The sequence below is a fragment of the Pseudonaja textilis genome, chromosome 1 (genome assembly GCF_049901715.1).
Source record: "Pseudonaja textilis isolate UNSWEBS1 chromosome 1, rPseTex1.2, whole genome shotgun sequence".
NCBI lineage: Eukaryota > Metazoa > Chordata > Lepidosauria > Squamata > Elapidae > Pseudonaja > Pseudonaja textilis.
Window position 1 is genome coordinate 151,248,428 of NC_141990.1, and position 14,129 is coordinate 151,262,556.

Genomic DNA, 14,129 nt, shown 5'->3' on the forward strand with positions numbered 1-14,129 from the left:
TCCCCCTTGGCTCTTGCCAGAATCTCTATTCCTGTCCTGCCGGTGTAGCCTCCAGCTCAATAGCTGCATCTGGAATGAATGAATGAAGACAAGTTTCTGTGATTAGCAAAATACAGCAGTTCTTGAGGAATTTAGTCTTTTGCAATCTGTAGCCTTAATTCATCCATTTTGTTAGTCAGAGATCTTGCATTGGTGAGGAATATACTTGGAATTGAAGGCTTATGTGAAAACTTAGCCTAAAGAAAACCCCAGCATGGCATCTTCTCTATCTCTTCCTGTTCTTTCTCTGCCTCTTCCTCCTTCCTACAGGGATATTGATCCATGGCTCCCCCAGGGTCTTAGCTGCCTCCTTCAGTATGTTATGAGAATGTATAAAATTGTCCATAATAGCCTTTTCACATTTCAGTCCAATTTCTGGCAAGGCTTGCTGACTATAGATGACCCTTGTCTCACAGGATTCAATCAAGGAAAGAACCCAACACACACATCTGCCTCAAACAATCAGCCAATTCAAATAGGATAATTGTAGTCAGTATTTAACACTCAGAGGTACAATACTTCTGCGTCCGGAGTTTTGAGTAAAATGGTGATAGCTTGCATGGTTCTTCCTTTTACTCCAGGAGATATGAATGGACAACTAAGAGTTCCTTTTCTTAATATTTTTTATATGTTTGAGATTTAAACCCTAACCTGATGAAGCAGATTAAGACATCTATACTGACCTTAATGACCAAAATTCAAGAGGCGAAGACAGTCTTTTGGAATCACAAAAGTGGTGGTGGTTCCCAGAATATGGAGTTTGCTCCTTGGGTTGCAGATAGTACAATGTGAGGAAGTCAAATACCAAGCATATAAATGAAAATCTTTATGTATGCTTATTAGTAGATTCTACAGCTGTCTTTATGGGATCTGACTTTCAGCAGGGTTTTCAGTGTCATTTGCAGATGGCTACATAGACCTCACTTTAACATCAATGGCTGACAACTGTGTTTTCTTTCAGAAGTCTGTTTTATATGATTCAAAGGGTCTGAACGGCCTTAATCTCCATAATTCACACCTTTATGTCAATGTTCCATTTAAAGGCAGCTTGCTTGAACAGAAAAGGTGCTGGAGAAAATCTGCTCTTGTTTTCCATGGGGCTTGTCAAGGCAAATACTTGTTATGATTTTAAATACTTTTGCAAATATTAAAGATTAATCCCACACCCGTGATCAGAACACAAGCCTTTAGTTGACCTGCAAAGCCCAAAGGATTAGTCGGATTTCTGAAACAGATGCTGATATAATTACACAGGAAGAAACATGACTCGTTGGTTTGGAAAGATACCTTCAGGTAATATATTGACGTTCAAGTAGGCATGTTGTAATGCTGGAATCTGACAAAGTAGCTTAGAGATTCAATTGGCTGATTGTCTTTTGTTTAGTTTCTCCTATCAAGGAGGAACTTCCAGCTTTGCAATGATATTAGCATGAGAGGAACCCTAAAAATAAATAAATTACAACTGTTTAAATGAGAGATTGGTAACTGAAACTTCTCTAGTCTGATCGGAGTTGCTCTTCATTTTCCTATATAGCACGATTACATGATTTACTATTATGCATGGATTCGAATAACTCATGGTATTGAATGATGCATTCTCTGAACAGAACATTAAACCTTATGATAAAATGGAATGGCTAACACTTAACTATTATCTTTGATAGAGTGGACCAGGAGAGATGGAGTACAATGCTTCTAAGTTATGGAAAGTTTTTTCCCCCCTTTGTTTTACTTGGCTGGCTTGAATGAGAACATTATAAATAACACTTTGTTCCTCCTCGTTAATAAAATAGTATTTGTATTACTCAGCAGAAGCATGATAGATTGCTGATCACTGTTAAAAGTGGGAGATTAAGACCTGACACATGAAAATAATTGTGTGCCTGCAAGCCAGGTCTTGCACAAAACTGTATAAACAACCTGGCAGAACATTTCACTTCTTGATGTCCAAGGGAGGGGTAGTGAGGATAGAAGGGGAGGGGGTACATCTTTGAATAACTTGATAATGCATTTATTCTTCAGATTTCTTATTAGTTTAGGACCTAAAGTTACTGCTGTACATAGGAAATCAAGTTTGATTTTGTAATATAGTCAACTGAATGCTTTGAAGTGCTATGCTTGTGATCAATAAGAAAGCAGTAACTACATTTGCTTGTCATATGATGATATTGATGTAAAAACATAATGGTCAGAATTATAAAATCAATTCCATAATTTAATCAGAAATGTTTATTGTTACCATTAAAGTTGAATTCAATACCTCATGGTATCCAGTTAATTTCCTACCTGTCAGGGAAAAAAATGTATTGAAGTGTTCTGCCTTTGAACTGATCTGAGTTAATTTGATGTCAGAGGGGTGGATTAACAAACTCTCATTATTTTAATAGACACTCATTTGTTTTAAGTGAGCATTGCCAAAGGGGCCCTTGGATGTTGAAAAGATGTTTGTTACCTTGATAGCTAAAAGGGCAGACTTAGCTTTTCTAAGGATCAATTTAGCTTTCTTCCAAATTGGGGTGGTAAATGTTTCTTTTTTAAATCTTTTGCAGATATTTTAAACAAAATACTATAGCTCTGTTACTACCTTGTTATGAAAAGCAGTGTTCTGCTTTTGACTTTCCTACAGCCTGGTGACTGGGACTGAAGTGAGGCAGGAATTACTCTGTATCCAAATTACTTAATACTGAACCTGAAGTCCTATCTTTCAGAACAATGGAATCGGTTGTGAGTGAACTGAACTTTAGGCAGTGTTGCAGATCTAATGAATAATAGAATAACTGAATAACTGAATTGGAAGGATTTTGGAGGTCTACTAGTCCAACCTTCTGCTCAAGTAAGAAACCCTATATCATTTCAGACAAATGGACAGAGTCCCTATCAGAGTCTGAATCTAAGGAGGAAGATGAACAGCTGACAGGGAATGGGGGTGTGGCTCCATTGGCTGTGGAGGAGGCTGGGGAAGGGTAAAGTCTGGCTGGGCAGAGCAGGGAAGAGATAGAACAAAGGAGAGGGAGTTCAGAGGAAGACCCAGGCCCACCCCCTCTTCATCCTATGGCATGCAGGGTGTAATGGAGAAGAGAGCAACATGGGTTGATTGGCTTATGGGGGAGGAAAGGGCCCCGATTCCCTTCATTAGCCACACCTGGGATGAAAGTTTGTTAGAACTGAATGTTGAGTGAAGCAGCTTCTGGGAGCAAACATGGCTTTTTCATGTGTTGTCATTGCTTATCTGTGTTCTTGGTGTCTTCCCAACCATGTGAGTTTTGCCATGCCTTCATGTCTGGAATTCTTGCTCCTGCCCTGCCAAATTAATTGCCTCAGTTTGTTTTGTTTGGACTTAAAATTACAGTTTGTGTTGACCATGTTTTGGACTTAATTCTCTGGAGAATTTTTCTCCAGCCAGAAGGTAACCTGGACATCGGGGGCAAAGTTGGAGCTAATAAAGGGACTCTTATTGATTATCTGACTGTGTTGCCTTTGTGCCACTCCCTGGGTCATCACAGGTTGTTCAATCTTTTCTTAAAAACCTCACAACTTCTGGAGAAAAGTCATTTCACTGTTAAATTGTTCTAGTTTTCAGAAAATTTCTCCTTTGTTCTAGGTTGGTTTTCTCCTTGATTAGTTCTCATCCATTGCTTCTTGTCCTTCCTTCAGTTGCTTTGAAAAATAGGTTTACTCCCTCTTCTTTGTGGCAGCCCCTCAAGTATTGGAACACTGCTATCATGTCAATCCTAGTCCTTCTTTTCATTAAACTAGACATACCCAATTGCTGCAATTGTTCTTTGTGTTTTAGCCTCCGGTCCCCTAATCATCTATGTTGCTCTTCTCTGCACTCTTTCTAGAGTCTTAACAACTTTTTTATATTGTGGTGACCAAAACTTGATTCAATATCCTATGTAGTATTACCAAGATATTATAAAGTGGTATTAACACTTTACTCAATCTTGATTCTATCCCTCTTTTAATTCAGCCTAGTACTATGTTAGCTTTTTTGGCAGCTGCAGCACAATGCTGGATCATATTTAAGTTAGTTAATTTATTTTATTGATTAGTCTTTGGGTCATATCAAAGTGCAGAGTTCTAGACACAAATTATTACTAAAATCTGATAAAAACAATTAAAAATGGAATTGGATGAAATATGATTTAAAATAAAATTGGAATAAAATACAATAATTTATATATACATAGATAAATAAAATATGATAAAATTATATTTCGGTATCACCCCTACAATCTACCCCAATCAGTCTGACATATGCCAATCTCAACCAAATCATTTTGGTTAAGTACTGTGCTGTGTTAAATGTTATTTTCAGATTCTGGCCACATATAAGGTAAGTTGTTTTGATATGGCAATCCTAATGGGTGATCTGTTTAGTATATAGACCAGGGTATCTGTCTCTCACCCTCTTATACAGGCAACAATCAAATAGGATGTGAGCCAGGTCTTCCACCTCTGCCAGTCTGCAAATGCATAGGTGACCATTGTGTCAATTTGTTTGAACCTTGCTCATGTAAATATCTTCCTAAGATGTTTTGGCAGTTGTAACTTTAAATAGCTGTCTATTTGAAAAGTACATTTATATTTGCTCAGCCATTTCAAGTTACCCACCTTATTAAGGATAGCGATATCATTTTGTGCTTCTATATCCTTAATTCTTTGGGCAGCTCTTTTCTTAAATCATTTTCCTGTTATGCAAGAGACAGGAAGGCCACAGCTTCTTACAAAATTTGTCAGTTTGGTGATCCAAGAGATTTGTGATTGTGATTTTATTTGCTCTAGTTAACATAACTTAGGGATTCTATCAGGATCATATTTAAGTGATTGCCATTAGGACTCCAAGATCCCTCTCACAGTTATTACTACTGAGTCAGGTACTATACCATTTGATTTGGTTTGGCCAAAATGTAAAATCCTACTTTTCTCACCAGTGAATTTTATTTTGTTAGATAGGGTACAATGTTTAGGTCTGATAAGATCCTTCTGTATGTTCTGAAATGCTGGCTATTCCTGCCAGCTTGGTGTCATCTGCAAATTTGTTGAGTCTCCTTTTATCCCCTCATCTAAATCACTGATGAATACATTGAAGAGTACTGGGCCTAACACAGAGCCTTGGGGTACCCCACTGCTCACTTCCCTCTGTATAAAATAGAAGACCACACATTGACTGCATTTAGTCAGCCAGGTACGAATCCATCTGGTGGCAATGTTACCTAACCAATATTTTTCTATCTTATCAAATAGTAGGTTGTGGTCAATTTTATTAAATGACTTACTAGTGTCCAAATAAATTATAGCCACAGCACTTTGCTGGTCCATTAATGTTGTCACTCTGTCAAAGAATGCAATAAGTTTTGTCTGGCATGATCTGCTTTTGACAAACCCATGTTGGCTTCTGGTTATGACATTGTTTGCCTCTAGATGTTCACAGATTCATTGCTTATTATCTTTTCCAGAATCTTCCCAGATATTGATGTCAGGCCAATAGGTCTGTAGTTTCCTGAAACCATTTTTTCTCTTTTTTTAAGATGGGAACTACATCAGTCATTATTACATAATGCTAGATGATGCACAAGGGTTGGGGATTCCAATGTCTTCTAGAGCCTAGTCTTCTAGAGGTATAGTCATGTAATTTTTGCCCTTTATACCATACTGGAAATCGTAGCTCTAAACAGCCACACATTGCATGAGAATTTTTCACAGTTCTTTGGGTCAGGTAATTGTATCCACTTCTATATGAATAGCCATGCTTTGGTCCCTTCAGTTAAACAGGGTTATCTGGTGAGATCTCTCTGTTACAATGCCTGCCCTATGGAATACTATAGTATAGTCCTGGTCTTGCTTGATTTTTGCAGAACCACAAAGACCTGGCTGCTTCCATTTCCAGGATGTTAAGTTAAAGTATCTTATATATCTCGTGTTAAATAGTTATCACCTTGGTCAATTTGATTTCTGTTTTCAATGACTGTGACTCACCCAATCATACATGTGTGGGAATTATATCAATTGAATGAATGAATGAATAGCACTAGTGCCATTATGGGTGTTAGAAGTGAGGCAGAAATGTTCCATCTCAATGTTTGAAGTCGATTTCAAACCTGAGGTCCTTGAGATTGTCAGATATACCTCCTTATTTGAAGATTGTGGGAATTCATTTCCAACACTTTTATATTCAATTCTGATGCAAGTGCATTTTCAAATTACACAGCTCTAGTTTCATAATTTTAAAACATGCGTAATTCTGGAATATTATACATAGGGAAAACCTTATCATAAAGATCTCAGAAGAAAACTAAGTACTAGAAGCTGGAAAGAAAACCAGGTGGCTCTATACCCTGTAGTCATTTTTTAAATGATGCTTGATGATATTCTGCTTTATCTGTTCACAGATTTTCTCTGCTGAACAAAATGCATCTGACGAATGCACAAAGCAATGGGCTTAAAACATATGGATCTGTGATATAAATGGAATGCTACTATAACCTTTTGGGACATATTTTAGCAATATGGAGAAGCACTCAAAGAATCAAACAAAGGCTGGTGCAGTCAACCCCAAAGCAAACTGGAAACTCATGGAGAAGATGATGAATTATCTGGTATTTTATTACATGCCTTCCACTGTTTTCTATTGTGGTTATCACCATTTTCCAGAGAAAACAGTACTAACTGAAAGGACAAAGAAGAGCAATGAAAGAAAAGAGGGCGGAGCTGGTGTCACGATGATACGGCATGCGAACTTGGAGGTCTGAGATCGCTGCTGATATCTTTGCTCCTGGACGGTCCAACCGGATCTAAACCGTCCCAAAGAGCCGATGAATGTAAAGAGCGCATCCTGTTGATCCCAGGGACACCGCAAAGTCCCTGGTAGATCCAGGAGAAGCTCTTTTTGCCAGCGGCAAAGAGGCAGCCATTAAAGCTGCTGAAGTTGGGACAGCTCCGAAACGAAAGAGAATGGAAAGAGAAAGTGTGCCAGTTTGGTGAGAACTTTTTCTTTACTTTAAGATTTGAAAGGACACCCTAAAGAAAAGAAAAAATCTATGAAAGTTTTGACAGAAGTGATTAAGCAGTGATTTTAAACAGGAAGTAAAAGTAATATTTTTATTTTTATTTTTCTCAATGCTGGATTTTCTACACATGATTTTATATTTTGAAACTGGACTGGTTTTTTTTTTTCTTCTTCCACATATTCTTTCTCTCCTTTTTGACTTTATAATATTCTAGGCTAGAGATTCCCTTTTAGTCATCTTTTTAAATATCTTTTCCCCTTTTTAATTAATTTTTATTATATCTTGTTTGGAAAAGGAGGGGGAAAGTGAAAGCAGAAGAAACTTTGTAACACTGCCAACTAGAGGCTTGGAAATATTCTATCTTTTTTTTTTTTCTTGACCAGAAAAGCTGAGAAAGAACTGAGACTTCTTGTCAAGGACATTGCTGTTTGATAAGATAGAGGGAAGAGCATGGGAGAGTATTATTGCAGGTGCTCTTCTAGGTTTCTGTCAATAGCGGGAGTCTGGTGTTGAAGTTTATAGAAAAAAAGGTGACATGACTCTGGAGAAGAGAGTTATAAATTTTAACAAAAGCCTTGGATAACCAAACAAGGTGCAGTGTGTTCTTTTTATTTTTTTTAAGCTGGGCTATTTCTTACTTTAACAAACCCCCTTCTTACTAGCTTACTTTTCTAATAGCTATTTGGATTTTTGGCCTTTTGGAACTTGTTTTTGTTTTTGTTTTTGAAGTCTAATTTTTATGTTTGCATTTTATTTTAAAGGAAAAGCTTTAGTATTAATGATTTCCTTCCTTTTTTTTTTTTTTAAGGGAGTAGTCTCTTTTATTTTTTCTCTCCCCCTCCCTTATATCTTTTTTTTTTTGCTATTTACCTTCCATATTGGGTTTTTTTGTGGCTTTCTTTTTTTTCTTATGCATCCTTTTATACCTGAGACTTTTTAATTATATTAAGGTGTTGCAGAACCCGAAGAACTTTTCTTTTCTCTTCTTTAGTTTCTTATTTTTTACTTTTCTGCCTTTTTCAGGATTTAACAATTTTTTCTTTTTTGTGTGTGTTTATGGTCTTTTCTTCCATTTTTGAGTTTTTACTGCTATCTAACCAATCAATTGGATTAAGGTATACAAGAACCTGAAGAAATAATAATAATAATAATAATAATAATAATAATAATAATAATAATAATAATAGGTTTCTTTTTTCCCACTATTTTTACTTGGAATTACAATTGGTTATTTCACAAGTGGATTAAGGTCTAGAAGAACCTGAAGATTTTGAAGTGTCCGAAATGAGTAGGAAACTAACAGCCCCTGGTTCCTCAACCTCTATTTCTTCCTCTTCACCATCTGGAGGACAACGCTCAATACAGACGATATTACAGCAAGAAAAAGAAAAGGAAAAAGTCACCCTACAGTTGTCTATGCAAGGAATTCAAAATATTCAAATAAGAACAGAGAATATTGAAAAGAGAACAGAGAACATTCAACAAAGAACAGGAAAAACTGATGAAAAGGTGGAGAACATTCAACAAATGATGATGAAGTATGATGAGAGATTCCAAAAAATTGAAGAAGATAAACAAAGAGATAAGAAAATTGGAGATATTGATACCAGATTAACTGTGGTTGAACAAGATAAAAGTGGGATGTTGAGATGGAGAGATGGTCATATTAGAATCTTATCTCAGATTCCAAAACATAGAGGAAGAAAAGGGAAAAAAACCTAGCTGAGACAATGATAGAAATTTTGGCTGAAGCTTTGGAAATAACTAAAGAGAAGATGATGAATGGAATAGATGAGGTTTATTGAGTCTTCACAAGATATGCAATGAGAAATAGCTTACCAAGAGAAGTTCACATCAGATTTACAAAGAAAGCCATTAAAACGCAAATATTGCAAGTGGCAAGAGAGAAAACATTGAAATATAAAGACAAGGAGATTGTGGTCCTGAAACAAGTACCCAGAAGAGTGAGAGATATGAGAAGAAGATACCGATTTCTGACCAAAATTCTACTTAAAAAAGAGGTGAATTATAGATAGCTGATTGCAGAAGGTTTAATGTTCACATGGCAAGAACAGAGACATAGAATTGACTCAATTGAGAAAGCGGAATTATTTTACACAGAATATTTTGGAGGGAAAGAGGAGGAGGCAGAAAAAGAAATGTCACTAATTGAATTTCAAGAGGACTGCCAAATGGCGACTGAAAAAGAAGAAGGTGCAGTAGGCAGAAAAGTGGAAGTCAAAGAACAACGTGAACCAAGATCTATGAGAGCTGCTAAACCTAACTACAAAATGTAACCATGGAAGAGAAAAAACTGATTACAATTAACATAAATGGACTTAACTCAGCTGTTAAAAGAAGGAAAACTTTCCATAAATTAGAGAAATTAAAATTTGATATAAAATTTGATATAATCTATCAAAAAGCAACACGAACAATTGTTGATACAGCCAAAATTAGGGAAAATATTTACTTCTTTGACACAATGCAAGAAAAGAGGAGTGGTTTTATACATTAAAGATATTATCCCAGTGAAATTGATCTATACTGATGACAATGGAATAATACTAATGGTGGAAATAATGGACAATAATATGAAAACACTCCTGATTGCAATCTATGCCCCGAATGACAATCAAGAAGAATTTTATAAAAAATTACATATGAAAATAATTGAACTGGACTATGTTAATATAGTTATGATAGGAGATTTTAATGGAATTGTAGATAATAAAGTGGACTACATAACACAGAAAACAACAAAGCAAAACAGAAAGACTCTCCCTAAATGATAGATGAAATAAATTTAAAAGATACATGGAGAGAAAGAAATGCTAAGACTAAACAATACATCTTCTATTCAAATAGACATTTATCATGGTCCAGAATAGATATGATATGGATGTCAACAGAATTGTTAGCTAATATTCAAGAAATAAATATTGAATCAAGTATTTGGGCAGATCACAATCCAATGACAATTAAATGGAAAGGACAAAGAAGAAGATCTAGATGGACAATAAATAATACTATATTAAAGTAAAAAGACTTCACACAGTGGATGGGGAAAGAACTGGCTTTCTTCTTTAGAGAAAACAAAAAAGAAGATACATCAATACAGAACGTATGGGATACAATGAAGGCATATGCCAGAGGCTTGATAATAGACTATACAAGGAAAAGAAATACCATGAAAAGATTAGCGTCTAAGGTATTAGAGGATGAGTATAAAGGATTTGAAAAAGAGCTACAGAAAATGCCACAGAAAAATGACACTAAGTTAAAAATGGATATAATTAAAAATAAAATGGGTCTAATAGAAAAAGAAGAACTAGCACAGAAAATCAGAGGTGCGAAACAGAATTACTTTGAAAAACCAAATAAACCAGGTAGATTGTTAGCATATAAACTGAGAAAGGAGAAAGAATCAAGGAAAATATTGCAATTAATAGATGGCCAAGGCCAAGTTTACTATGGTAGTAAAGAGAAGAAGGAAATCATATGAGGCTATTATGGGAAACAATACACACAAGAGAATATTGATAAGGAAAGAGTTAAACAGTACTTACAGAATGCTAATCTACCCCAGATACCTAAAGAGATTGAAACAATGTTAGAAAGCAATATAACGATGATGGAGTTAACTGAAGCACTCAAGAAGCAAAACAATGGAAAGGCACCAGGCCCAGATGGACTTCCGGCAGAATTTTATAAAACACTACAAGAATTGTTGAACCTTCCATTGCTAGAAGTTATGAATGAAGTTATGTTAAAGAAGAAGATACCCAAATCATGGTCAGAAGCTTATATTACACTTGTCCCAAAAGAGGAGGCCGATCCATTACAAATCAAGAACTATAGACCTATTTCCTTACTAAATGCAGATTATAACATTTTTGCTTCAATATTGGCAGAAAGACTTAAAAAATACTTAAACAATTTTATCCATCCTGATCAAAATGGATTTCTGCCAAAGAGACAAATTAAAGACAATATGAGAGGAATATTGGACACTTTGGAATACTATGAGGCACACACTGAAAAACAAATGGCTTTGATATTTCTGGATGCACAGAAGGCATTTGACAATGTGAATTGGTGATTCATGTTATTACAGCTGGAACAGATGGGCTTTGGTAAAAAAAATATGCAAGCAATAGAAGCTATATATCATAATCAAACGGTAAAGGTAATGATAGAGGGAGAACTGACAGACTCTATTGATATAAGAAAAGGAACAAGACAAGGGTGCCCACTGTCACCTCTGTTATTTGTGTTAACCTTGGAAGTGCTAAACAGAAATATTAGAGAAGAAAAGAATATAAAAGGGATGAAAATTAAAAAGGAAGAATTTCAGTTGCAAGCATTCGCAGATGATCTGGTTTTCATTTTAGAAGACTCATTAGAAACAGCATCAAAATTGATAGAAAAGAGGTATATGGAAAGGTGGCTGGTTTGAAAATAAATAAAGATAAGACAAAGATCTTGACAAAGAATATGCTAGCAAGACAAAACGAAGAACTGGCTGATCTGTTGAAAATTCAGGTCACGAATAAGATCAAGTACTTGGGGATACATCTGACAGCAAGATGTAGAACACTAAAAGAGAATAATTATATCAAACTTAAGCAGTAGATAGTGCTAGATTTGGCAAAATGGGGAAATTTACAACTATCATTAATAGGGAGAATATCAAAAATCAAGATGAATATATTACCCAGAAATTTATATTTGTTCCAAACAATTCCAGTTGGGCTTGGAAAAGATTATTTTGAAGATTTAAACAAAATTGTGTTGAAATATATATGGCAAGGTAAGAAAGCAAGAATAAAGTTAAAACTTTTGCAAGATGCCAGAATAAGAGGAGGATTTGGTTTGCCTAATTGAGAGTTGTATTACCAAGCTGCAAATTTGATGTGGGTTAAGGAATGGATAACATTAAGAAATACTAGACTGTTGACATTAGAAGGACATGATCTGTTGTTGGGGTGGCATGCTTTTTTATGGTATAAAGGAACTAAAACACAGGGGTACTTTAGAAGACATTATATATGGGAGTTTCTGTGGTTAAACTGGGAGAAGACTAAAAGACAATGTTATTTGAAAATTCCAGTCTGGCTATTGACTATTGAAGCATTTTCTTATCCTATAATATATAAAAAGGAACAAACAGTTAGATATGGTGAAATATTGAATGAAAAGGGTGAACTTAAATCTATGCAAAAATTAGAGGAACAAGGTATAAAGATAAATTGGTTTTCATATGCGCAAATACAGTCAAGGTATGATAAAGATTCTAAAACAGAAGGTCTCTATGATAAACTGACTGATTTAGATAAGATTTTGACAGGTACTGATGAAAAGGTGATTAAAAAATTGTATAGATATTTATTAGAAATTAAACTAGAAGAAGAACAAGTTAAAGAAACAATGATTGCTTGGGGGAAGAATTTTGGATATGGGATTGATCTAGAGAAATGGCAAAAATTGTAGTCTCAAAATTATAAAATGACAATGTCAACAGCATATAAAGAAAATTTGTATAAGATATTTTACAGGTGGCATTTCCCCCCGACAAGAATAGTAAGAATGTTCAAGAACAAATCTGAAAAATGTTGGAAAAGTCATCAGACACCTGGTTCATATTACCATATGTGGTGGACTTGTGCGGATGCTAAAAAATACTGGACTAAAATCCACACATGGTTGGAAAAAATGACAAAAAAGCATATAGACTTGAAACCAGAGATATTTTTATTGGGAATTTTACCTGAAATATATAGGAAAGAATTGAAATACCTGATTGTAAATGTATTAACGGCGGCTAGGATTGTATTTGCCAAAAACTGGAAAAATGAGAAAATACCTTTGCAGGAGGAAATCATTAAGAAAATATTGGAATGTACTGAAGTGAGTAGATTGACATTTGAAATCAGAGAACAAGATGATAAACAATTTTATATCAATGGTTAGACAATAAAACATGGTAATGAAATATGTAGATTCTTAGAAAATAATAAATATATGAAGATGTATTCTTTTCTTATTATATCTACAAAATGATTGTAGATAGATTTGAGATGATAATATGAACTGTCATAAAACAAATTAAGTAAAATATGGATTATTTTGTAAAACATGAATGAATAAGAGTGTAGTCAAATGATTGATTAACAATGATATTGATGTATTTAATATTTGATTGAAAATATGAGAATATATACAATGTAATTGTAATTGAGGACTGCAAAGTGGAGGCACAAAGCAATTTGTAAACCAACTGACACACTGTATGTATATATATGGAAGATGGTTTGATGTTTTTATATTTTGTTTGTCTATGTTTGTCTCGAAAACCAATAAAATTTTTTTTTAAAAAAGAAAGAAACCAGGACTAGCCAGAATGAGCTATGAAAACTGACTTAAAAACCTTAATCTTTCAAAGGCATTTTCCATGTGGCTTAACCATGCTATATACATTTTTAAAATATGCAGATAAAGCTGCACATACATCATAGTGTCGTAAACCTCACAGAAAACATTTGGTTCTTTGTCTGCTGTGGAAATATTGTTGTGTTTTAATTTTCTGTGAAATGTGGTATTTTAGGGTTAAAGAATGGTATATTTCTCATCTTTCATCCACACACACCCAGACAGATGAATTGTACAAATCCATTTGAGGTTGGGGTGGGTAGGGAGGAAGGAGACCTGGGCCTCTTTAAAAGGGCAATTGCAGATCTTATTCATTGGTATTGTTTTATGCTGTGTTTTAGCCTTTGTTTGATGGCAACTAAAGGACCATTCATAACAATCAGGATGACTTCATTTGTGTTTGTTTTGGCTTCCCATTAATCCAAGACCAACTGTGAAATTTGCTATTTTACCATAACCAGGCCATTGCATTTGTCATCTCCTTCTGCAATGTGCAGATTGCTGGAGACAGACAAAACTTCAGTTCAGACCAGTGGAAAGCATGGAAACAAAAAATATGCACATGACCAAAAGGAGGAGGAGGAGGAGGAGGAGAGAAGGAGGTTCAGGCATCAGGAAATACTTTTCATGCCAAGAAGAAGATACCGT

General features: G+C 35.0%; 1 pseudogene; it reads right to left on the minus strand.

Moving 5' to 3' along the window:
• Positions 1–1,432: 1,432 nt before the first annotated feature.
• LOC148127868 (uncharacterized) overlaps positions 1,433–14,129 on the minus strand; it is a 33,247-nt pseudogene continuing 20,550 nt past the window's right edge.